Source organism: Apodemus sylvaticus, chromosome 22 (genome assembly GCF_947179515.1).
Source record: "Apodemus sylvaticus chromosome 22, mApoSyl1.1, whole genome shotgun sequence".
NCBI classification, from domain to species: Eukaryota; Metazoa; Chordata; class Mammalia; order Rodentia; family Muridae; genus Apodemus; species Apodemus sylvaticus.
In genome coordinates, this window is record NC_067493.1 from 53,587,552 (window position 1) to 53,612,335 (window position 24,784).

At 54.0% G+C, this 24,784-nt stretch overlaps 1 protein-coding gene across 8 annotated transcripts in view; it reads right to left on the reverse strand.

Annotated features, from left to right (window-relative positions):
- Pxn (paxillin) overlaps positions 1-24,784 on the reverse strand; it is a 48,169-nt gene that overhangs the window by 14,643 nt on the left and 8,742 nt on the right. The window lies entirely within an intron of this gene.

Here is a 24,784-nt window from a genome sequence, read left to right on the forward strand (position 1 = left end):
CACACACACATTTATGCACACAAAAGCACACACATATCAAACAAGATGTGATTAAAAAGAACAAAGGAGGCTGGAAAGCACAGACAGTGCCCGCAGAAGCCCATGGCTGGTTCCCAGCAGCCCAGCAGGCAGCTTATAGCCTGTTACAGGGGCTTCCAAAGCCTCTGGCCTCTGCAGGCACTGCACCCACGCAAACAAACACATGCACATACTTAAAAGTCAATCTTAAATACAAGAAAAAAAAAAAAAAGACTCATTCAGAATTTACACAAGAGTTGTCTGTGGCTACCAGATAGAAGCACCGGGCCCTGAACTCAGGCCCAGCTCAACTCCAGGACTACTGACCTCTTGTCCTTAAGGCCTAGTCTACTCAGTCAGGTGTCCTCGTTGGAGAGATGCCTCCACAGTAAAACCACTTGGTTGCTCTCTCAGAGGACCTGGGTTCAGTTCCCAGCGGCCATGAGGCGGCTCACAACCACCTGTCACTCTAGTGCCAGGGGAATCCAACACCCTCTCTCTCTGTGGGCACACATGCATTTAATCCACTTACATACATGCAGGCAAAACACCCATACACGTGAAAACAATTTTCAAATGTACCTTTATCTATTATTTATTTGTGCGTACTCGCACATGAGCGTGGCAATCCAAGGAATACACTGGAGCCCATGCTCCCCTTCCTGTCTGTGATGGGAGCATCACTGCGCATGTCAGTTTCTGTGTGGGGCTGCAGAGAGACACCACTGTCCCGGTTCCCACAGGATCAGGCTTGCCTAGAAAAGGCTGTTACCCACTGAGCTATCTCTCTGGCCCTTGCTGTGAATAATTCTTGCCCCACAGAATCAATGAGATTTACAAGGGTTAGCCCACAGTAAAAAATTAATGAGATTTACAAGGGTTAGCCCACAGTAAAATGCATCAGTTGCCAAACATCAGACCTACTTGCTCTGCGACATCTAGAAAAAGGCCCCCCTCAGTCTTTCCTGAGAAAAACCGGGTTCGGCCATGAAAACAGTCTGGAGCAGAGCCACAGAGTAGGAAAGGAGCCTTCAAAGCCCTGCATGGTGGTGCATACCGTTAATCCCAGTACTAAGAACGCAGGGGAGGGCGGATCTGAGTTCAAGACCAGCCTGGTCTACAGAGCAAGATCCAGGAGGGGCAGGGTTACACACAGACACATTGTCTCAGAAAACAAAAACAAAAAAAAAATGAAAGGATCATTCAAAATGATATGTATAGTGTGTGTGTGTGTGCACACACGCATGCATGTGCCAAGGAGGCAGCACACGATTTCCCAATTTCCTCTAAATGTTTGCCTACCTGAGGAAGAGGAACTTTAGCAGGTGCCTACCCGAGCACAGCCCTCTGGCTTCCTCTTCCCTCTGTACCCTTACTTAGTCCTCACCTGGTGGCCTGGATACACTTGGGAGTCCCTATGCCCCAGGGCCACGCACTATCTAAGGCAATAGAGAAGGCATCGAGACATAGACCCTGAGGCTCTGGGTCACAAACAGTTAAAGGCTAAAGTCCCCGGAGCACAGCAACTCCCCCCTCCTTGAGTAAACACAGCAGGATGAGGCTTCAGACACTGCCTCCCTACCTGCCAGGATTCCACAGACTTCAGCCATGGCCACCGCCTTGTGCTAGGTCTAAATATACTTGGGGTGTTGGAAACTCCGTCAGGTCCCGCCCCAGTGGCCCCTCCCTTTATCCCGGAGGGCAGACACAGATCCTCCACCACCCCCTTCTCACATGCTACAGGACCCAGTGCTGGGGTCCTCACAGGGCATCAGTGTAACATCACTAAGTTGTTGGGTCCGGGCGTGATACCATGTCAACTAAAGCACGGGCTAGAAGCTAGAACCCGCTGGAGGGGGAGAGCAGAGGTCACCGGGAGTTCGCCACCCTGGGTATGGATGGGCAAAGAAGGGCAGGGTGCAAAGTGTCAGGCGGGCCAGGGGCACGAAAATCACAGTGCTATGTAGCACTGTTGAGTAAGCGTGCGGGCCGGCTACTGCTGACCACCAGAGGGTGCCGTTGGTCCATCACCTTCCTGTCATCAGGGGTAACCTTGTGCAACCACAGAATTTTCTTGCTGAGCTGGGGAAAGACTAGGGAGTCCTCGGGCATAGTGGAAGTTTCAGTCTCACAAGAAACTAGAGCCTGTGGCACAGAGCTGTCATAGAAACCAGCCTGGGCCCCAAGACCCTGGGCATGCAAATCGGGACATCTGGAGGTGCAATCTAAGAGTGGCATGGAGTTCAAGGGCTCCACAGACCCAGAGGGACACAGTCAGTCACCTCCACCACCTCGCCTGCAAACACGCTGGCACGAGCACCCTGTTTCTATTTTATAGCTGTGCCTAGCTCAGTCCACAGCTTCAGCCAGGAGCCTGCACTGGAGCACAGCGCTCGACAGAGAGGACTGTGGGATTACTGGAGGAGGAAGAGCAGGCAAATGCCCAGGGGTGACTGCGGGCCAGGAGATAGCTGCCAGAGAGGCCGTCTCTCCCGGCATCACACAGAACCCAGGGACTGGACTTGGGTTGTCACACTTGGTAGCAAGCGCCTCAGAACCCTTTTTGGCAAGCCTCAGTTCAATCCCAAGCAGCCCCTCCCGTCCGCCCATCCCAACCCCCTCTGGCAAGGACAGCCAAAGGGAGCACCAGCAGGGTTCCCACCCCCACCCCCACCCCCACCCCCAGGCAGAGCTCTCTGCTAAGCTTTGTCCTGGCTGCCCCCCCCCCCCCCCATCTTAGATATGTGATACAATCTGTCAAAAGGCAGAGAGCCCTGGCCGGGTGCCAAGAGCAGGTCCACCTAAGGTGGTTCTGTGGTGGGAACTGCCCACCCCCCACCCATGACATTCCTCGGGGCGGCAGGATGTCACAGCCCCTGTTACAGGGGTTTGGAGACCCACTGCCTGCTCGCCAGCCGAACTGCCGGGACAGAGGCCTGTGCCTCAGCTGTCCTGCCTGCCCCATGTTTCCAGGAACGTCATCGTTTTAAGCTTAGGATTCGGATCAAACAAGAAAACAGGCATAAGCCTGTGGTGGCACACGCCTGTAATCCCAGCATTTGGGAGGTAGAGGCAGGCGGATTTCTGAGTTCAAGGCCAGCCTGGTCTACAGAGTGAGTTCCAGGACAGCCAGGATTATACAGAGAAACACTGTATTGAAAAACAAAAATCTAAAAACACCACCCCTCCCCCCAAAAAAGAAAGAAAACGGGCACAAAGTGCCTGCTGGGCGCTGGGCTTGAATCACCCCGGGGTCAGTAACCCGGAGGGGTTCCCTGCTAGAGGACCCTAAACTGTAAAGACAGGGTCATAGCCAGTGCTGGGAGAAGACTCAGGGACCATTCTGCTCAGAACAAGGCCTTGGAGGGAGACCTGTGATGGCTGTTCCTTGTCAACTCGACTGATATTAACTAAGAACCCAGGCGGGGAAACACCTCTGAATTGTTTGTTTGTTTTTAATTTTTGAACTGGTAGGCTCTGGAAGTGCTCTCAGCCACGAAGCCATCTCCCCAGCCCCTCATTCCAGTCTTCTGAGGCAGAAAGAACCACGCTTAACCTGGACCACACTGTCTGCTGGCAGGCAGCCTATGTAAGGACATGGAAGAAGGAACCTCTCTCTCCCCACCCTCTCTCTGTGCCTGCTGGCAGTCCGTTCCTCACTGGCATTAGAGCCTACTTCTTGGGGATTCTGGTGTGTAGAAGACACAAGGTCAGCCAGGCAGTGGTGGCGCACGCCTGTAATCCCAGCACTTGGGAGGCAGAGGCAGGCAGAGTTTGAGGCCAGCCTGGTCTACAGAGTGAGCTCCAGGACAGCCAGAGATATACAGAGAAACCCTGTCTTGAAAACACCAAATCAAAAAAAAAAAAAAAAAAAGAAGACACAAGGTCCTTGTGCTCAGACAAGGGCCAGGGAAAGCAGGAGTGTTGAGCACACAAATTCATCTCTTCAGGGGAAGGGATGTGAGTCTGTTTCCCACCCAGAAGGCTGGAGTGGATGGAGATAATAATGCCCTGGTGATCTGTGGGGGCCAAGTCCATACCCCAAGCCCCCAGACTAGGTCTATCCCAGACTCTTCCTCCCTAGGCCTTTCTCCTAAAGGCTGTTTCTCAGTCAATAAAACCCATCCCTAGGGAAGATGTCACATGTACTTTGTAATTTGGTGACCTCTCCAATGACCTAGACCACACCAAATCCTCCCCGAGGCCCTGAAGCTATAAAACAGTTAGGACAGTTCCTCTGCCTGCCCTGGTGTTTGCAGGGACCCCCCACCCACCCATACACTGCTGTATGCCTAAGACCACACCAGCTAAGATGGCCAACCTTGTGAACTAAACAACTTCTAGCGCCTTAGACCTTTTGATGGTAGACAGCCATTGTTGGACTAGCAGGACTACAGCTATTAGTCACTCTAGTAAGTATAAGAATAAATATATATAAGTATACTTATATATTCATACATATTGAATATATATATATTCATATATATATTGAATATGTGAGTATTCATATATCCACTGGACAAGTTCTGTTCCTTTGGAGAATCCTGACTAATACGCTGCTCCCATCACATCTCTATTTCTGATCCCACAGCTAGAGCAGCAAGCACTGAGCCATCTTTCTTATCCAGCTCCAGGCTGCCCTGCCGGGGCCCTCACCACGCCAGGGCCCACAGTCCACAGCTCCATGCTGGAGCAGAGCACTGGTTCTCAGGGAGGCCTACTTCACCACGCCTTGCATCCCTGAGGCCGGGCCAGGAACAGTCCACAGCCATTCTTCCCAATGCCTCTGCATCGGATGGAAGGCACGGGCGGCCACATGCCTCCTGAGTGCCGGGGCAGCAAGGGGTGGGGTGGCCGAGGGCTCTCCCAGTGGCCTCCAGTCTGTGCCTTCAGTGCTGTGTGAGACCTCAGCCAGCCAGACAGAATGAGGCTCCTAAGTACCTGCTGTCCATTCAGATCCAGAGGATGCTTAGGTGGCTTGTCTGCCCGGCTGTGTCCAGAAAGGGGCTTGGTCCCCTGCTGGTCACCTGGGTAGCAAGGGTCCTTGCAGCTACTCAGACACAGAGATGGACACAGCGGGTGGGTTCAGCCTTGCCAAGGAAGAAGCTATGTAAACACCACGAGGAGTTCAGGGATGGTCCACCATCTCACCCCTTAGGTGAGGCTTCTCCATTTAGATGGAGGAAGGAATAAGAGACAGACTTGCCCCTCCCCCTCCCATGGCTCCTGCCCAGTCCCTGTCCCCTCAAGCTGCCAGAGCCCAAGAGCAGTTAGAGCAGAGGTAACCTAACCCACAGCAGGGTACTTTTATTCAGTGAGTAACTCCCCAGGAATGGAGAGCCGGGTATATTTATCCTGGTAACTGTCCTGTCCTCAGGGAAGGCGCTATGGCCAGCGAGAGTTAGCACACAAGGAAGCCAGATCTCCGGCCCTACCCAGCCTAGGGACTTAAGGCCTCAACACTCCAAAGGAATTCAATTTTCTAGAGGGAGTTTCCCTCACAAATCAGGCTCTAGGGCTGGAGAGATGGCTCAGCGGTTAAGAGCACTGACTGCTCTTCCGAGGATCCTGAGTTCAAATCCCAGCAACCACATGGTGGTTTACAACCATCCGTAACAAGATCTGACGCCCTCTTCTGGTGTGTCTGAAGACAGCTACAGTGTACTCACATACATACAATAAATAAATCTTTAAAAAAAAAAAAAAACAACAAATCAGGCTCTATACCCTCATCACTTGTCCTGCCTCAGAATTAATCTCTTAGAGATGGACAACCTTGCTGCAAGAGAAAGCCAGGAAAGGCCCGGGACAGCCAGTGTAAAGGAGGGCTGGGCTGTCCTGCTTCGGTCTGCCTGGCCAGGGTCCTATCGCATCAGATGGACAGACAGTCTTGAGCTGCCCCTATTTCTGAGAAGGTTCTAAGGAGGAAAAAGAATTAGATGAGATTTACACAGCAACCAAGCTACTCAAGGCTGTCTCACTCCAAGGCACTACACCCACCGCCATGGAGCTGCTCTCCCCACAGGGCAGGAGAGCCAGCTCCAGCCCAAAGTGTCATTTGAATATTTCACAGCCATGCCTGCAGGTTGTGAAGACTCACCACAAGCTTCCCTAGCTGACTCACGCCTTGCTCAACAGGAGCTGCCCTGAAGGAAGTGTGGGGCGGTGACAAACAGGAAACCAGGGGGAAAGGTCTAGAGGGTTCCAGCCTGCAGCAGACAGGGCCGCCTGGTACAGCGGCCTCTTCCCAGCTCCCCTGTGCCAGAGGCTGATCTCCAGTTTTCAGCTGAGCCCTGCCTGCCAGAGGCTCAGGCAACTGCAGGGTGCAGGCAGGGCCCCCATGCTTTATCGGACACCTGGCTTGCACCCAAGGGCACAAGGCGCAGGTGAGGGGCAAGAAAATAAAGGCTGGAGGGCTTCTGTGACGTCATCCTGGGCTCCAGCTGTACCAGGGCCTCTATAAAGAAGGTACTCAGTGTGTGTGTGTGTGTGTGCCACACACACACACCATACCCCACACACACACTCCATACCACACGCACACACCATACCACATGCACACACACCATACCACACATACACACACACCATACCACATGCACACACACACATACACCATACCACACACACACACACACACACACACACACACCATAACACACACACACACACCACACACACACACACACACACACATGCATCACACACAAACACACAGACACACAGACACACACACACACCCTAGACCGCAGCTGTCTTGGCCTCCGACCCCGTGTCTGGACAGGCCTGCAGCCAGATCCGGCCACACGCCCAGGTGAGGAAGAACTAACTCACCCTGAGAGCCCCTCCCCTGCAGCCCCGGAATGCCTTAAATGACACACTTCCTCGGTCAGACCTTATGTGCCTCTACAAGCCACCCATAGACTCTAAACCCCCTTCACCCCCATCTCCACCCCCACCCCCCACCCCTACTCCCAACCCCACCCTCACCCCCACCCCACAAAGGCTTCTCTGTGTAGCCCTGGCACTTGCTCTCTCTCTGTAGGCCAGGCTGCCCTCTGTAGGCCAGGCTGCCCTCAGCTCAGATCTGCCAGCCTCTGCCTCCCGAGTGCTGGGATCAAAGGTGTGCGCTGCTGACTGGCGCCCAGGGGATTCCTGTTCTGGAAATGTCCCTGGTCTGTTCCAGCATGACTCCAGGCCCTTCCTGCAATCTGGGCTCTTCCAAGCACATGAGTGTGCAGCAGGGCGGGCGGCTCCACGCTGCTCCCCGGCTAATCACCAGCAGAGGTTAGGAGGGGCTCCGCTCTGAGTCATCTCTGGCCCCACAGAGACCTGAACAAAAAGTTCAAAAGTTTGCCTGTTTCTGGGACGAGCTGTAATCTCTCAACAGTGTTTATGGACAGAGACACCAGCTTCTCTGCTCTTTCTTTACTACTCAAATTCTGACTGGTAAACGCAGCCCAAAACAACTGAGAAAGGCTTCCCCGCCTGCCAGGCGGCTGGCTTCTGTTCACCCGGCTACCCTCCTCTGTGCACACGTCCGTCCCCATGGGCTTCTCCATGTCACAGTCTGCTTTTCTTTTTACCATCTGCAGCCAACAGTATGGTCTAGCATCAGGAACCAGGCTCAGTCCCTTCTCAGTCTCCAAAACACACACACACACACACACACACACTTTTTGTTTTGGCTCCTTACACAGTTCAGGCTGGCCCTAAGCCTCGCTCAGCCGGCTCTGCTCTGCTGTGGGTGCTAGGATAGCAGATCTACAGCGCCACTCCCGACTAGAAGCCTACTTCTTCTGTGTGGTCCACACTTCACCCTCACCCCTCCCCAGGCTCAGGCTCTCTCTGTGGGAACTTCCTCCCACCCTTTCTGGTCCCTCACAGAAGGGCTGGGGTAAATGTGTGCTGGAGAAAGAGTGCAGACACAGCACAGTGCTGGGCTTTCAAGTCCTCTGTGCTCGGTCCCCTGTACGGAATGCTATGGCGTGCACACATAGCCCACGCACGCCTTCCTGGGTGTGTATCCCCCACTGCCATCAACGATCCATACGGACTCAGCGTCCTGAACAGCTGGGATTACAGGCACGAACCACCACGCCCAGTAGACTATTTTGTTTTACATATTTCAAGGGTTGTAGTCATGGCTCCGCAGTTAAGAGTGTGCACTGTTGCCGGGCGGTGGTGGCACATGCCTGTAATCCCATCACTCTGGGAGGCAGAGGCAGGCGGATTTCTGAGTTGAGACCAGCCTGGTCTACAGAGTGAGTTCCAGGACAGCCAGGGCTACACAGAGAAACCCTGTCTCGAAAAAAACCAAATCCAAAAAAACAAACAAAAAAAAAAAGTGTGCACTGTTTTTGCAGAGGACCCAGGTTCAGTCCCTAGCACCCACATGGGGCTTCAAATCCCAGGGGACCTGAGTCCCTCTTCTGGCTTCCCCAGGAACCAGGCATGCATATGGTACACATACATATGTGTACGCAAAATAATCACACAAATAAAATAAGTCTTTTTTCTGGCTGTCCTGGAACTCACTGTAGACCAGGCTGGCCTCGAACTCAGAAATCCACTGCCTCTGCTTCCCAGAGAGCTGGGATTACAGGCGTGCACCACAATCGCCCGGCAAAATAAGTCTTTTTAAAATTATTTACTACCTTTTATATCTGTGTGTGTGTGTGCATGTGTGTGTGTGTGTGCGCACATGCACGTGCATGTGTGTGCACGTGTGCAAGCGCATACACACATGCACATGTAAAAGTCAGAAGACAACTATGGAGTCGCTTCCCTCTTCTCACCACTCGCCATGTGGGTAGCAGGTAAGTTAGGTAGCCAGGTCTGGTCACAGCGGACGTGCCTGCAGAGTTGTCCTGTTCAGATGTCAGATCCCCTTGGGGCTGCCGGTGGTTGGAAGCTCTTAGGGGAGGGTTCTGAGAACCAAACTCAGGTCCTCTCAAGAGCAGGGCATGCTCTTAACCGCTAAGCCATCTCTCCAGCTCCAATATACATGATTTTAAGATATTTCTTTTCCTCTTTTTCCCCAGACGGGAACTTAGGACCTCTGCAATGCGAGAACTATAGCACTGAGCTGTGCTTTCTAGCTCCAAATATTTCTGAACCCTCAAGTATAAAGTCACAGATACAGAGGACAAACACTCCCACCACTGCTGTCGTTGCCAAGGATAAGGACGGAAGCCCTGGAGTTGACACTCCCATCTCTGAGCCTCTCAGAAAAGGAAACCAGAGGGCCCTCCCTCCCAGCTCTGGCCTTGATCACAGCTTTCTTCTTTAGCAGGACTGGGACCCCCAGCCCCAGCCCCACTGCCACCCTTTTCCAGCCGTGGGTCTCTACAAACAACATCAAGTGCAGGCCGAGCCTCTCCCTGCTCATCTGCCTGTTACCAGGATGTTCAGATCTCCAGGCGACAAAAGACGAGAGGAGCCCACGCAACCTTAGGAAGACCCAGCAGGCTTGTGGAGACCAAGCTAACACAGGAGCGAGAAGTCAAATCACTTCCTGGGGTCAAACTAACACGAGAGTCCTTTGCACACACTTGGCGCCTTCAGTGCACAGTTTCACGCAGCACCACAAGGCCCCACTGTCCACACATAAAGCCACGCTGTAAGTGTCACAGACTGGGCTATTCTGGTGTCACGTGGCTCTCTGTACACCCTTCTGGTAACCCACCCCAGGAGCACTGCGCCACAATGGAGACAGCAGCCTCCCCAACAGAAAAGCAGATGGCTTTGAACCCACCGCTCACCAGCCTGGTGAAAACGTACTAGGCTGTTGAGGAGCTCACTGTGAGTGATGGGTGGGAAGCTTGGAGACGGTCATCATGGTGGCTGGCAGTAAAATGATGTGGGCCTCCCACTCTAGCACAGAGGCACACGGACCATAAATCTGCATCACTGATGGTCATGTCCCCTGGAACAGCACGGGGAAGGAGCTGGAGCCAGGGACGGCGGCCAGGGATCCTGGAAGCTGTGACAGGTCGTCACTAACTTGGGCTTTCTTGCTGAGCAAACCACTGACCTCACCCGTTTATGCCTGGGGTTCATTCCAAGTTCTCCTCAGAGAACATCAGCTGAGCCCAGCAGCCTCCAACTCACGCCATAGCAGAGGCGGGGCAGAGGAGCCGGGGGCTTCTGTGCTCCCCACTCCTTCCCACTGCAGCTGGGCCTGAGAGCCCGCTGACTTTGAACCCGGAGCTGCCTAAGCTCCAAAGACCCCGAGAAGTGAGGCCAGGAAAGAGGAGAGCATGAAGTACCAGAGGCACCACAGACAAGGCTATACACAGGCCGGAGAGGCAGCTGCTCAAAAGCGGGGAAACAACCCCTCCAGCACACCTAGCCTAACCTGTGGGACACCAGGTCACCTTGCACAAGCATTTTCCTCCTGGCCTCTAATCACACTGCAGCTGCCCCTGCCTGAGCACTGCCAAGCACGGCAAGGTTCCCCCAGGCCCAGACCTGCAGCCTCCCAGATCAGCCCACAGGCCATGGGGCTGGCTCTCCTAGACACACCACACCAGTCATCTAAGGAGGAGACAGACACTGGCTCGAACACACGCACACTGGAGTGCGCATGCACACACACACATGCACACACACGCACACACGCACACACGCACACACCAGGTAGTTCCAGGTTGGCCCTCTATAAATGCTGTTCCCACAAGGGCACACACATGCCTGGGTAAGAGAGGATTCAGCCAAGAGCTAACCTTGGCCTCGTCTCTGGCCTGATGTACAATCAATCAAGAGGTGCAGCGTCACCCACGGTTGGCCAGCAGTCATCAAGTACTGACTGACGTATGTGACAATCTGCTTTTACTGTGGAAAAAAAAATCAACTCAAGTGGGTTCAAGATGGCACCATTAAGTCTCCTCCAAATGTGCCACAGTGCTGAATGAGAGAGGGCTCGGAGACCTCAGGACCCCACACACACCCTCGGCATCAAAACTTGAGTCAAAACAGCCATCTTGGATAGCCAGGTGCTCTAAGAAATGAGGAAGCGAGGAGGCAGCAGGCCAGCCGCCCACAGCATTCCTCATGGCAGGCTTGCTTCCCTAGAGGAACTGACACCTCCGACCCCAGGTCTCCTCAGTCTCTCAATTTTAGGAAGCCATCTGCTGAGCTCAGAGCTCCAGGAAATGCCGGGCCCCTTGACAGCTGGTGTCACCACAGACAGTTGGCACCTCCTGAAAAAGAGCCATCCCACGCACAGAGGCCCTCGGCCTCTTCCCGGCTGCCTGTCCACAAGCGCCTCACTTGCTCACAGGTGACCTGCAAACTCAACAGGAGGCCCTGGTGGGGTGACAGTACCTCCCACAAAGGAGGGACAGACAGCTGCAGCCTGTCCCTGTCCTGAAAGGGGCAAGGCAGGTCTCACTAGACGGGAAGATCAAGATCCTCTCCAACTCTCACGGTGGGAAATCTGCCTCTTCCTGGACAGGGAGGAAGCACATGGTGGCCGCAGTCAGATTGGGAAACCACACAGGAGAAAACGGAAAACAGGCTTTCCTGAGACAAAATGTGTCGGGGTGGGGGAAGGGCCCCCATGCTCAGGAAAGAAGATGCACAGCAGGAGGAAGTAGAACACAGCAGTGAGGTCATGTGACCAGCCTGAAGCCCACCGCCCCGAGCTGCAGCCTCAAGCCAAGCATGTGCCAGCCTCACGGACACCCTGACCGAGGGAGTCTGCACACTGGCTCCAGAGGCAGAGGGAGACCCAAGGCTCCTGCTTGGGTCGGCTCAGACGGCCTGCCCTCCCAGATGGCCACCCCAGGAGACCAACGGAGGTGGGGGTGGGGGCAGAGCAGGGTGGGACCCGCCGCATCCCCACTTTGGATTTTACTGCAGGAGACAGTCTGGGGCTGAGGGAACCCAACCCAGCGGGGATGAGGACAGATGGCAATAGCGGCGCCTGTCCGAAGTACCCAGAAATATCACACAGGAAGTCCCCACTGTACACACAGGAGCATTCCAAAGGCTTGTTTGTATGTTGGATGCTGAACCATAGAGACAGTCTCCTAAAAGAAGCCCTTCTGAAGGAAAGCTGGGCGACTGTCCGGGCAGGCTCTACAGAATGAAGTGCGGCAGAGACCGCTCACCTGGGGCTGGGCCAGGCTGGAGTGCATCTAGAGCACCTGGACTTCCTGTTCAGCCATGTACGGAGCACAGCTGTCTAGGATACTCCTGGGTAAACTTCCCTAGGACAAACGGGACAACAGTGAATCCCATGACTCCCTCACAACTCTGTGAGTCAGGGACCTTAGCAGTTAAGCAGGTGACCTCTGTTAAAAGAAAGCTATCAGCCAGGGCAACCATTTCTCCTGCCAGTCTTGGTGCCCAGACAGGAAATGTGGTCACCACACAAGTCGGTGAGCTGATCAGTCAATCACCTGCCCCTTACCTGACTGAGGTAATTCACTTCTCCTTTACAAGGCGAGAAAGGTTCCGTCCTCTTCTCCTTCTCGCTGTACCCACACTGTGATACCTGCCTCCACAGATGTCGTCCCTTGGTGGCGGACCCTCTTCAGTTCTGAGACAGGCCTAGCTGTCATCCAAGCTGGGATAAGAGTGGTCCAACCTCCCTGACTGTAAACAAGATTTCCTGTTCCCAGTGAGGACAAATTCAAACCAAGACACAAAGAACAGTAACGCTGGCCTCGTACTGTACCCAGGTCCTCTGCCTAAAGGCACGGTGTGAAGAGAGTAGGGGGGCTCCCGTGCTCCCCTGAGGATCTACAGGTAATCAATGCTTGGGGAAGGGAAAGACACTCTTCCACGGTGGAGCCGCTGATAAAGCCCTGCTCCAGTAAACAACCGCACTGGAAGAATAACAAAGACCACAACCCACAACAGGAGAGTCAGCAAAAGGGGAGTGGGGGGGTAACTAGAATAAGATGGTATACACACATAAAATGCCATGGCTAAACATACTGTGTCTATTTAATATACGCTAATAGAAAAACAAAAGAACACACCAGCAGCTGCTGTCCTAAGAGCCAAGGGTAACACTGTGTGTGCACAGGTGTGTGCATACATGAGTGTGGTGCACGAGTGCACACGGCTCCATTCAGAAGTGGTGGGTGGGCTGGGCAGAGTCCGGGCTGCTCTGACTGGACATCACAGGCTCGAGTGTGATGTGTCCTTGACACTCTTATCTATGGCCGGTCACCTCTCCTTCCAGCCTCCTTTCTGGCGGATTAGGAATTATACATGGCCCCTGGTCGACCAGACAGACTTCTGCAATCTCTTTCAACAATGAGCTCTGGTTCTGCTCCTCCTACAGGGGGTTCACAGGCAGGTTCAGAAGCAGGCTAAGGAGAAGCAGACACCCCCAGTCTAAGCCTGCAAGTGAACCACTTAATAGCTGTGTTTGGGCTTAAGAAATCCAAATAAAATTTTCTGTAATAAATGCGGTGTGAATTTGTGATCACTCAAGAAGGTGGCCACGAGTCCTAACAGCACCTCTGAGCAGTTTCCTCGTGAGCACCTGGGCATCCTGGCGGCCCTTACACTCTTTGGGTTCCCAAGCCTTTCACAAGCCATCTGAGGGCACAAACAGGATGTGAGCGGAAGGCAGAGCAGCAAGGCCAGAGCACGCAACCCTGAAGGGGTGGGTGGTGGGATGGAGACGCGCTTGCCGCCAAACCTGACAACTTGCCTTCAGTCCTTAGGATCCCACGGCAAAAGGAGAGAACCAGCTCCCTCAAGCTGTCCTCTGGCGTCTACGCAGACACCACCCTACACCCACACATGTAAATAAAGAAAATATAATAAACTTTTACGTTAATCAATTAATAAAAAGTGTACAGTCCTTCCTTACATGGCTTCAGTGCCAAGCTCGCGGGTGTCAGGTGACAGACAGCTGCTGACGCCCCTGACTTCTGCACCTGAGCAGGCATGAGAGAACGTCCTGGCCTGCAGAAGACTCTCAGAAAGACATCAGCTGGGTAGTGGGACCCTCCACACTGTCACAAGCTCCACTGTTAAGACACCAGGAGCAGAACACTTGTCTCTGACAAAAAGATCTTAGCAGGACATCATGCGCAGCTCATACCTATAACCCCAGAATTTGAGAGGTGGAAACAGAAAGATTAAGAGTTTGAGGCTAGCCTGGGCTACATGAGAAGGGGACTTGGCATTAAGACCCAATTAAAACTCCAATCCCTCTCCCCTTGACTGTGAAGCCATTCCCAGCTCAGAAGCTCACCAAGCGCAATCCTCCGAGAGCCCAGTGCTTGGGAGGTGGAAACTCAGTGCACGCGGCCAACAGAGAAAGATGCTGCTGGGCCCTTGGGCATCAGCCTTCCGGCCCTACGCACCCCCAAAAGACATCTGCTCCTAACAACGCCGGCATCAAGGAAGGGTCTAACATAGGCATGGGTCTAACCAAGCCCTCCAGTTGCTGACTCCAAAGTTCAGCCTCTGAGACGCAGCAAGACACAGCCTGCTCGGGACTCACTCCAGAAGCCCTGGACATTAAGTGTGACAGACACCCACGTGGGTGTGGCCTGCACATGGCCCTGCCTTCCTCCTCCTCCTCCTGATTCAGCCTGGCTCCTGTCCTGGGCAGAAGGTCTTCCCTCTCCAAAGGATGGAGAGCCTCCCCCGAGCCCAGAAAGGAAGATGACTTTTACAGTAGCAAGTGACATGATGACCTCCAGGTCTGTAAACCGTGTTGTATGTGGGTCCCCACCACAGTTCTCTGCAGAGGAAGCTCCCAGTAGTCACGGTGCACTGGGCCGGCTGACAGCACGGCCTTGCGCTCACACCTCTCTCTCATACTCAGGATGAGTATGGCGCTTGGGGCCATAGCTGTTCCAGTGTCGTGTCACTGGAACGGGATGTGTCAGCAGTACACACCCACAAGCTACCGCAGGCCATGGGGCACAACACGGACCCAATCCCACAGGGTCTCCAGACAGAGCCGTGTGTTCCTGGTTTACCTGCTTGCCTGGGGTCTGTCCCTCCCTCACAGGAGGCCATCTCTGCACCTCAATACCTCAGCCCTCAGTTGGTGGGCCCAAAACCTTCTGGCTGAGCACAGGAAGGACAAAGACACAGCGTCTGCACAGGAGAGCATGGCGGGGGGCCTATTATAAGAGGGGAGCAGAGGGATCAGCAGAAGTGGGGGCGAGTTCCAGGTGGAGGTAGGAATAACCTGGGAAAGTGCCAGAACACAGAGTGGAGCCCGGAGTGCAAGTCCCAGCGAGGCAGAGGGGAGCTGAGGGCCCAGGGCCGGCACAGTCTGGACCTCCAAGGGCCTCCACAGAGGGTAGCTGGCAGGGGAAGGCAGGCCCAGGCCTGCCTCTAGATTGCTCAGCCAGAGTGTGCAGGCAGGATGGGAGGGAGGCAGGGCACAGTTGGAAGAACAAAAGTTACAATGCTCGAAATGAAACAAGAAACCTGCTGACCGGGGGCATGTGAGGAAGGAGGATGCCTCCCGGACCTGTCTTGCAGGAGGACAGACAGACACCAGCTGTGACAGGGAAGACAGGAGGAAGCAGAGCCAGGGGCCTGTGAAGTAGTTTGGAAAATGATATGGTGCCTACCTCTGTTTTGTCTCCTGCTAAGCACAGGTCATTCTACTGCCAGGTCTTGGAAAAGTTCCGGAGGCTGCACGTGCCTTGCTCCAAGGCCTCTCTCAGAGCACACAGGAACCCTCGGGTCTCTCTCTGCCTGTTCCCATCTGTGCTGAGGGCAGTCTCAGCAGTTCCATGTGCAATAGGAAGACGGCTCAGCCAAGCAGGGTGTCAGGAGAGCCAGGTTCTTCCTACTATAAGCTGGCCCCGGAGGCCCTTCCAGGGCAGTGTCAGACCCCCTGCTCTCATAGAAATACCCTCAGAACCGGCGGGGTGTGTGTGTGTGTGCGTGTGTGTGTGTGTGTGTGTGTGTGTGTGTGTGTCTGGTACAACTGAGCCTACACAGGGCTCAGCACCACACTGGAGGTCAAGACACGCATGCCCAAGCCTCAGCCCAGCGGCTCTAACATGGCTCCCCCTAAAAAGCCACTCTGTGGAGAAGCACTGGTGACGACCATCCTCGCCCTTGTGATTCAGGCCGGTTGCCTTGCTTCAAAGATCCAACTAGCCAGGCGGTGGTGGCGCACGCCTGTAGTCCCAGCACTCTGGGAGGCAGAGGCAGGCAGATTTCTGAGTTCGAGGCCAGCCTGGTCTACAGAGTGAGTTCCAGGACAGCCAGGGCTACACAGAGAAACCCTGTCTCAAAAAAAAAAAACAAATCCAAAAAAAAAAAAAAAAGAAAGTTCCAACTAGGGGGACTCAGGCTACCAAGTCACAGTAAGTAACCAAGTCCAAGTCGCACAGTGAGTTCACACACACGCACACACAAGTACATACAAGTGCCTCCTCCCTCCAGGCCGCTGCCCCTGCCGCCCTCCTCCACAGACCACCCACCCTCCAGTCTTGTCTTATCTGTTGGATCTCACACCTCGGTTTCCTCTTTAGCAACACAGGATTGAAAGGTTCAGTTGTCTACCTAACAAAAAAGGAATGTGTTAGCCGGGCACCTCTTGTTCGAGGCTCACAAATATTATCTCAGAACGGTCATCTCCTTCCTTAAAAGATGAAAGCCTTTCTAAATGCTCATGTCTGTCCATGGCGATACCATCTGAGACAACCCGTGTACTCTACACTTCCACGATCTAAGTAAAGTAAAGCTCGGACAACAAACAGCGTGAGGACCACTTTCTCCCGGCCTTGCTCTGTTCCTGGTTTGAGGCCCTGCTTCTCTGCGCTCCCAAAGCATCGAGCTCTTCCCTGAGGAGAGCACGTCATAGTAGTGCGGGCTGTGTGTCAATATCCCTCAGCCCCTGGACAGCCCAGGAGGGCAGGGGCAGCTCACACATCCTCAGGCTCTCTGAGCCCCGCCCAGAGCCTGGGACATCAGAAGCTCGGTGAACACTACAGAAGTGGGCTGGTGAGCCTAGCCAAGCCTCTTGCTGCAGCAGATCTGCGTTTCCACCTCAGTTCATACCACCCCAACCCTCCATGAACACCCCACTCCGACCCTCCGTGAGCACCCCACCCCAGACCCTTCGTGAGCACCCCACCCCAGACCCTCCGTGAACACCCCACCCCCTGACCCTCCGTGAGCACCCCACCCCCTGACCCTCCGTGAGCACCCCACTCCCTGACCCTCCGTGAGCACCCCACCTCCTGACCCTCCGTGAGCACCCCACCTCCTGACCCTCCGTGAGCACCCCTCCTCCTGACCCTCCGTGAGCACCCCTCCTCCTGACCCTCTGTGAGCACCCCACCTCCTGACCCTCTGTGAGCACCCCACCTCCTGATCCTCCATGAGCACCCCACCTCCTGATCCTGTGAGCACCCCACCTCCTGACCCTCCGTGAGCACCCCACCTCCTGACCCTCCGTGAACACACCACCTCCTGATCCTCCGTGAGCACCCCACCTCCTTATCTGTGAGCACCCCACCTCCTGACCCTCTGTGAGCACCCCAGCTCCTGACCCTCTGTGAGCACCCCACCTCCTGATCTGTGAGCACCCCACCTCCTGATCCTCCATGAGCACCCCACCTCCTGATCCTCCGTGAGCACTCCACCTCCTGATCTGTGAGCACACCACCACCTGATCTGTGAGCCCCCCACCCCCTGACCCTCTGTGAACACGCCACCCCCTGACTTTCTGTGAGCACCCCACCTCCTGATCTGTGAGCACCCCACCTCCTGACCCTCTGTGAGCACCCCTCCTCCTGACCCTCCCTGAGTACCCCACCTCCTGACCCTCCCTGAGCACCCCACCTCCTGACCCTCCCTGAGCACCCCATTCCTGATCCTCCTGAGTATTTCTTTCCGGGAGCACTAAGTCTCTGTGAAGCACAGCCAGTCAGAGAAGCAGAGTCTCCGCCCTTTATCAGGAAATGCTCCATCTACTATGACCGGGTCACTACCCCTCCTTCCAACCACACTACCCCCAACTCTAAAAAAAGAGGAAGAAAGGAGGAAAAAAGAAAGCAAAGGAAAAGGAATATTCCACAAGCCTCTGCCCCCTGTGGGTACTTAAGGCTTCAGCTCACTGTGTGGCCTGCCTGGTTTCCTTCAAAGTGGAGGAGGGGAGCTCATTGCTCAGGAATGTGGGCGCAGGCAGGGTCAGGGCCCTCCGCTGGGCGCCTTGGCCTGGCGCTTAAGGGGAGGGGTCCTGAGGGGCTGCTCACACCTGTCCCGGTAGAGGGAACACCCGAACTGTGTTTTAGGAAGCCCACGCTGCAGGGTGTGGGGTGTGCACAGCATCTCCCGTGGGCTCTGCAGCATGGCCTGCCACGGAAGGTGGGTCTGAGTGAACTGGGGGCTCAGCCAGGGAGGAAGACATTGTTACATTGTTTAACAAGAGAAACTAGGAAGTAAAGGAAGAAAAAAATGTTAAATTCTCTACAATGTTTTGTTGTTTATTTGTTTTTGGTACTGAGGCCTGAACCCAGAGATCTACAGATGCCAAACATGCACAACTTCACAGTGCCAGCCACCCTCACGCTGCCCGCCCGTGTATATACACACCCGTGTGTGCGTGCATATGTGTGGGGGTGTGTGGATGTGAATGAGAGAGAGCAATAGGGTCTCACTACACAGCTGTCCTGGAACTCCCGCTGTAAACCAAGCTGGCCTCAAACTCAAAGGTCTACCTGCCTCTGCCTCCCAAGTGCTGGAATTTAAAGGTGTGCACTGAGGCAGCTGCCGCCGCCACCACCACCACCACCAGACAATTGAGAACAAACTCCAAAGGGCAGACAAGACTGTGTGTGTTTTATAATGTACGCAGGGGCAGAATTACCAACAAAAACAAAAAGCACAGGGAGGAAAATGAATTTACTGTGATAAGAGATTTTTAAACATCAATAGTTAAACATGGTTTGAAAGCAACTGATAGTTAAACGTACAAATAATTAAAATACTAAACCAATGAGTTCTAGCTAAATACGACTAGAGAAGAGAAAACGGAGTCCTAAAAATAGTGACTCCGAAAGGCAGAAAAAGGAATGAACAGAAGGTGTGAGGAGAGGACAAATGACAGATGTACTCCTCTGACAGACAGTTAAGATGCTAAAGCCCACAACATAAAGCTAAATGTTGCCAAGCGGTGGTGGCGCACGCCTGTAATCCCAGCACTCTGGGAGGCAGAGGCAGGCCGATTTCTGAGTTCGAGGCCAGCCTGGTCTACAGAGTGAGTTCCAGGACAGCCAGGGCTACACAGAGAAACCCTGTCTCGGAAAACCAAAAAAAAAAATAAAAAATAAAAAAAAAAAAAAAGGAAAAAAAAAGAAAAACAAATCAAAAAAGGAAAAAAAATAAAGTTAAATGTTATCAGACTAATTAAAACGCAACTTAAATTATGCTGGCTGTAAGAAACAAACTCTGAAGATAAAGACCGATCTAAAGGCACTGGGGGGAAGATAAATGAACGTGGCGAAACTCCCAGGCCAGTCCACGGTGGAAACTCTGAGCCCTGGGCTGCGGTGGGTTGGTCTGGTGCTGATGCGGTATTCCAAGACCTGGGTGCTCGGATCCTTCAGAGCCTCACAGATACCAGCTTTTACTGTGTAGACCTTGCCCCCAAGTTACCCAGGACTGGTTAATAAGATGTTGACAGTCTGTAGCTGGGCAGAGGGGAGGGCGGCGGGGCTGAAGGAGGAGAGGACAGCCAGGCTGAAGGAGCCCAGGCTTCCAGTCCAGGGAGAGAAGGGAAGCACGCCATCAGGGCCAGCCTGTCGGAGCGTGGCAAGTGCCATCCTGGGGCTACTGACAGGAAAGTAGACAAGACAGAGCAGAGGGTTGGCATCTGCCCGGCTCTAGTGATTTCAAGGCTTATTACACATAAATATAAAGGTTCGTGTCTTTTATTTGGGAGCAAAAGGATCTTAGGTGGAGTAGAAACCCCCAGATAACTTTTCAAAGATTTATTATATGTGAGTACACTGTCTTCAGACACACAGAAGAGGGCGTCAGATCTAATTACGGATGACTGTGAGCCGCCATGTGGTTGCTGGGATTTGAACTCAGGACCTTTGGAAGAGCAGTCACTATTCTTAGCCTCTGAGCCATCTCTCCAGTTCCACCCCCAAAATAATTTTTAACAGGACACTGCTCCTCCCCCAAAACATGTCAAAGTATAACAGACATGACCTATGTCCACCCCTTGGCACTTGAGACTTGAAGAGGGGTCGCTTGCGCCAGGGCTGCATAGCCAGTCTGAGCAACATAGGGACACCCTGTCCTCCAAGAGAAAAGGTTAGAGTGGCTCTCTGAGGAGGACACAGTGGCAGTGGACGGAGCTGCAGATGCCCCTGCCTGCTCCTGACGTGCGGCCATTCGCTGTGGCCCAGGAACAGGCGATCCAGGAACCATGCTGCAGCCACAGCTGTGAGAGACAGTCGCACAGAACAGGAGTGACGATTCACCCAATGAGAATGACTTTATGGGCCACAATGCCACACACACACACACACACACACACACACACACAAAACGGAGGAGGCGTGGGCTGACTTGCTCAGAGACTTAAAAGTCTCTTGAGTTCAAGGGTCAGCTTGGAGGCCTACCACAACAAAGGAAACTTCCTGAGAGAAAGGCTGTAAGATGTGGGATGGGCTCCAGATGAGGATCTGCGACCACGGCCCTGACCCGGCCTCTCCTCTCCTCTCCGGGCTGAGGCTCACATTCTACAGATTACGTCCGTCTGTCCGCAGAGCCCAGCGGCCGGGCTGAGGTCACCCAAAAGGCGCTCCTAACAACTACTTTATTAAACTGAGGAGCAAGAAAAGGGTCGGGAGGAGCTTCTGTTAGTCACACACAACAGACTCCAGGGCAAAGAGACACATTGTAATTACGAAAGCCCGCCAACCTGAAGAAGTAACCATTCTATATGTGTGCCAGCCAACAGCAGGACTCGAGCAGAGGAAGCAAGAAGTCAGAGAAAAAGCGAGGAGCTCAGGGCTGGCAGGAGACTGTTCCTAGGCAGGCTGTGGGTAGTGCCTTCCTCACTGGGGCCTGGAGGGGGGAAGACTGGGTGGAGGCAGAAAACCTCCTCCCAGCACCTCCCCCAGGCCCAGCTGCTCACACCTGACTTTCCGGGCCTGCCCCCTCCTGGTTCAGACACACTCCCTTCTCCCTCCCACCACTGGCAGCCCCTCCCCCCTCAATGGCGGCACTGCCAGTCAAGCTCCAATCCGTCCACATGCGCCCCAGAATGCCCTCCCCCACCACCTGCTACCCCCATGACATGTGGGAATCAAAGTCCAGTGTGACCAGAGGAGGTCACACTGTGACAGCAGAGAGGAGCTGTGTGGGGCCCGCAGGTTACAACACAATCCTCAAGCCGGGTGGTGGTGGTGCATGGCTTTAATCCCAGCACTGGGGAGGCAGAGGCAGGAGAATACTGTGGGTTCGAGGTCAGTCTGGTTTACAGTGTTTTAGGACAGTCATGTTACACAAAGAAACCCTGTAGCTGGTAGGAAGGGGGGGAAAGAGAGAAGGAGGGAGGAGGAGGAAGAGGAAGGGGGAGGAGGAGGAGGAAAAGAAAGGAAAAGGAAAGGAAAGGAAAGGAAAGGAAAGGAAAGGAAAGGAAAGGAAAGGAAAGGAAAGGAAAGCAAGGCAGGGGATATACCCCAGCACCAGTTTAGTGCTGTGAGGGCCTGGGTTCAAATCTCAGCACCGCCAAGAACAGACACAACATGAAGCAGCTGTGGTGCCTCAAGTCTGTCATCCCAGTACTGAGGCAGGAGGATCATTCTTGGCAACACCGTAAATGCAAGGCCCTCCTGTGACTCATGAAGATGCTCCCAAAAACAGATACAAGAGGAACCCCCACCAACCCCATCTGAAGCCCCACATGTGAGCAGGGAGCCGGGGAGCTGCTGTGACTGAGGGAGGCGAAGGCTTGCGACTCTCAGTCCCGGGAGCCCAGAAGGGTGGTCAGCTCCAGCTGCCTGAACATTCAGGGAAAATGTCCCAGGTGGGCAAAGTAGGGAGAGGAGAGGACAGAACCAGGACAGGATGGAACCAGTTACTGAACCAGGAGAGGACGGTGCCCAACAAGCTGCCACCAGCTGCTGCAGTCACAGCTGCACACCCAGCCCCTTGGTGAGAGGGTGACCTTTGACACCCTGGCCCCACACTCGCCTGAGGACAGGTGAGGGGGGGGGGGGGAACAGATAACCTGCCTCCTGGCCAACAGTTCTCCTCCACAGCCACAAACAGGATGTTTGGAAACCGATGACTACAAGTGACCTCAGGAAGGCAGACAACCACCTCCAGGTGACACTTGCTTGTTCTGGCCTGGCCCATCAGCAAACCAACTTCACCAACGGACTTCTGAAGACAGAGAAGAGGCAGGACTTCTTGAACAGCTCATGGCCAAAAGAGCTGAGGCCGGCGGCCAAAGAGCAAGAGCAGAGGTGCGGACACCGTAGCCGCACGGCACACCAGCCCCAGAGCTCAGCAGATAAGGAGCCCTGAGCACCAAGGAGCCAGGAGGTCACAGGAACCAGGCGTGGCCCACCCGGTGTGGCCCACCGGCACTCCCACTTCCACCCGAGGAAGAGGAGCCTTCCTAGAAACTGACAGGAAAAGCTTGCGCCACTCCAAACCGGAACAGAGCCCAGGGCAGCCCCCGGGAAGATCAGCTGCCCTGAGAGGGGATGGCCCCTGGGCCGGCTCCGTATCAGGCCTGTGTCCACCCACAGCCATCCCAGGGCCCGTCCTGAAAACAGCACGCTCCCCCTTCCCTATGTAAAAGCTTAAAATGTATGTATTTGTATGAACATACAAATAAACTCTGCCTGCATGAGTGTATGATGTATGTATGTATGTGTGTATGTGTGTATGTATGTATGTATGTATGTATGTATGTATGTATGTATAATGTGCACTACATGCATTCTTGGTGCCCATGAAGGCCAGAAAAGGACACTGGATGTCTTAGAACTAGAATTACCGGTGGCTGTGAGCCATCATGTGGGTTCTGTGTATGGGCAGCCATTGCTCTCAACTGCTGAGCAGTCCCTTCAGACCCTATTGTTTTGCTCTTTCTAAGACAAGGTTCCATTCTGTAGCCCAGGCTGGCCCCCGCTACCCTATGCTAGGACAATGTAATGGGTGTGTGCATCCCTCCCAGCTTGCTCCCCTGCCCTACGGCTGAAGAAGCCTCGGTGCGTGCCCAGCACGCTCTGGGAGGCTTCATGGATGTCACAGTGTGTCTATCCTTCACAGCCCAAGGCTGAGCAGGAAATGGATCCCGGACAGCTAGCTGTCGCAGCTCTCAGACACCAGCATTACGTGAGGGGTCAGTGTAAGCCACGCTAAGGGACAACCTCCTTCCCTGCTTCTTCCCCTCTAAGCCACCAAAGAGACTCAAGAGAACTGAAACACCACAGGAGGAAACTAATCTCACGCTGCCAGCACTGAGGGAAGACCCACACACCTCCAGGGCACAGCCCCAGGGTGCCAGGAGGTGGCCACGTTTTATGTTCTCTTAGAAAACCACTAAGTCACAGTCTCCAGGCTGCTAAAGAGCCCTGCGGGCACAGGTGTGCTGAGGCCCACTGCAAGGCCACGGATGTGTGGCAGAGGACGTGAGATTATAAATTTAAGGTAGTCCTTGGCTATAGAGCAAGTCTGGAACCAGCCTAAGTTACTCGAGTCTGTCTCACCCCAACCCCCCCATCGGGAGTACTGGGAGGGGACTCAAAAGGAGAATGGGTTGAGTACCAGAAGCCCCGGGTTAAGTTCCCTTGTGGTCTGCACTGGCACTGGGGTGACCCCACACCCCATGCCTGTGAGCTTCCATTTCACTTCCTCATTTGTTGGTTGGGACGACCGCCTCCCACCTCGAACGTTATATCCATTATCTATACAGAGGCCAAGAAAAGAGCAGCGGGCCACGCACAGAGCTCGCACAATAGCTGAGGCCTCCGAGAGAGCGCAGAACGGAAATGAGCTGGGACTTTGCCGGCTCGCAAACCGGAAGAATCTGGACAATAGAATCCACGTCAGGGGTGGAGACAGAACTTTGGGAGTTGCCAGCACAAAAGTTCCTAAAGGGGTCATGGAAGTAGATAAACAAGAAGAAAACAGCCCAGAGAAATCTTCAGGGGAACCGGGGAGGGGCTCCCACTAAAGCACCTGCAGAGGGGGCGAGGAGAGGACCGAAGGTTCTGTAGAGACGCTGCAGCCTAAGGAGAGGCAAGGAAGGCACACCCACGGGTAGGAAGTGTGTCAGCAAGTGGGCAAGGATGTCCCAGGCTGGGCCAAAGACTGAAAAAGAGGAAACCAGATCAGGGGCCAAGATGACTGGAGACACTCTGGGACCGCAAGGACGCAAGAGACAGTGGACCAAGCTGATGCCACTGGGTGGGGTCGGGGTCACCCACAACGGACAACCCAAGATCAACCCCCGAGACCCACAGGGTAGACAGAAAGGGGAAACTCAAGCAAGGTATCTTCTGACTCCCACACATCCATGCACACACATGTGCGTGGTAAGTAAATTAAGTAATTTACGAATATGTAAGTAAATAAATAAGTGTAATTTTAAAACTAAAGGCATTTCACTGAGAAGGGACACATAGGAGGCTCAGCAGTTACAACCACTGGCTGCTCTTCCAAAGCACGCAGGTTCAATTCCCAGCAAGGACATCAGGTGGATCGCGGCGGCCTATGCTCCAGTTCCGGGGGATCCGACCGTCTGCTCTGCCTGTGTAGGCATGTGCAAAACGTGGTG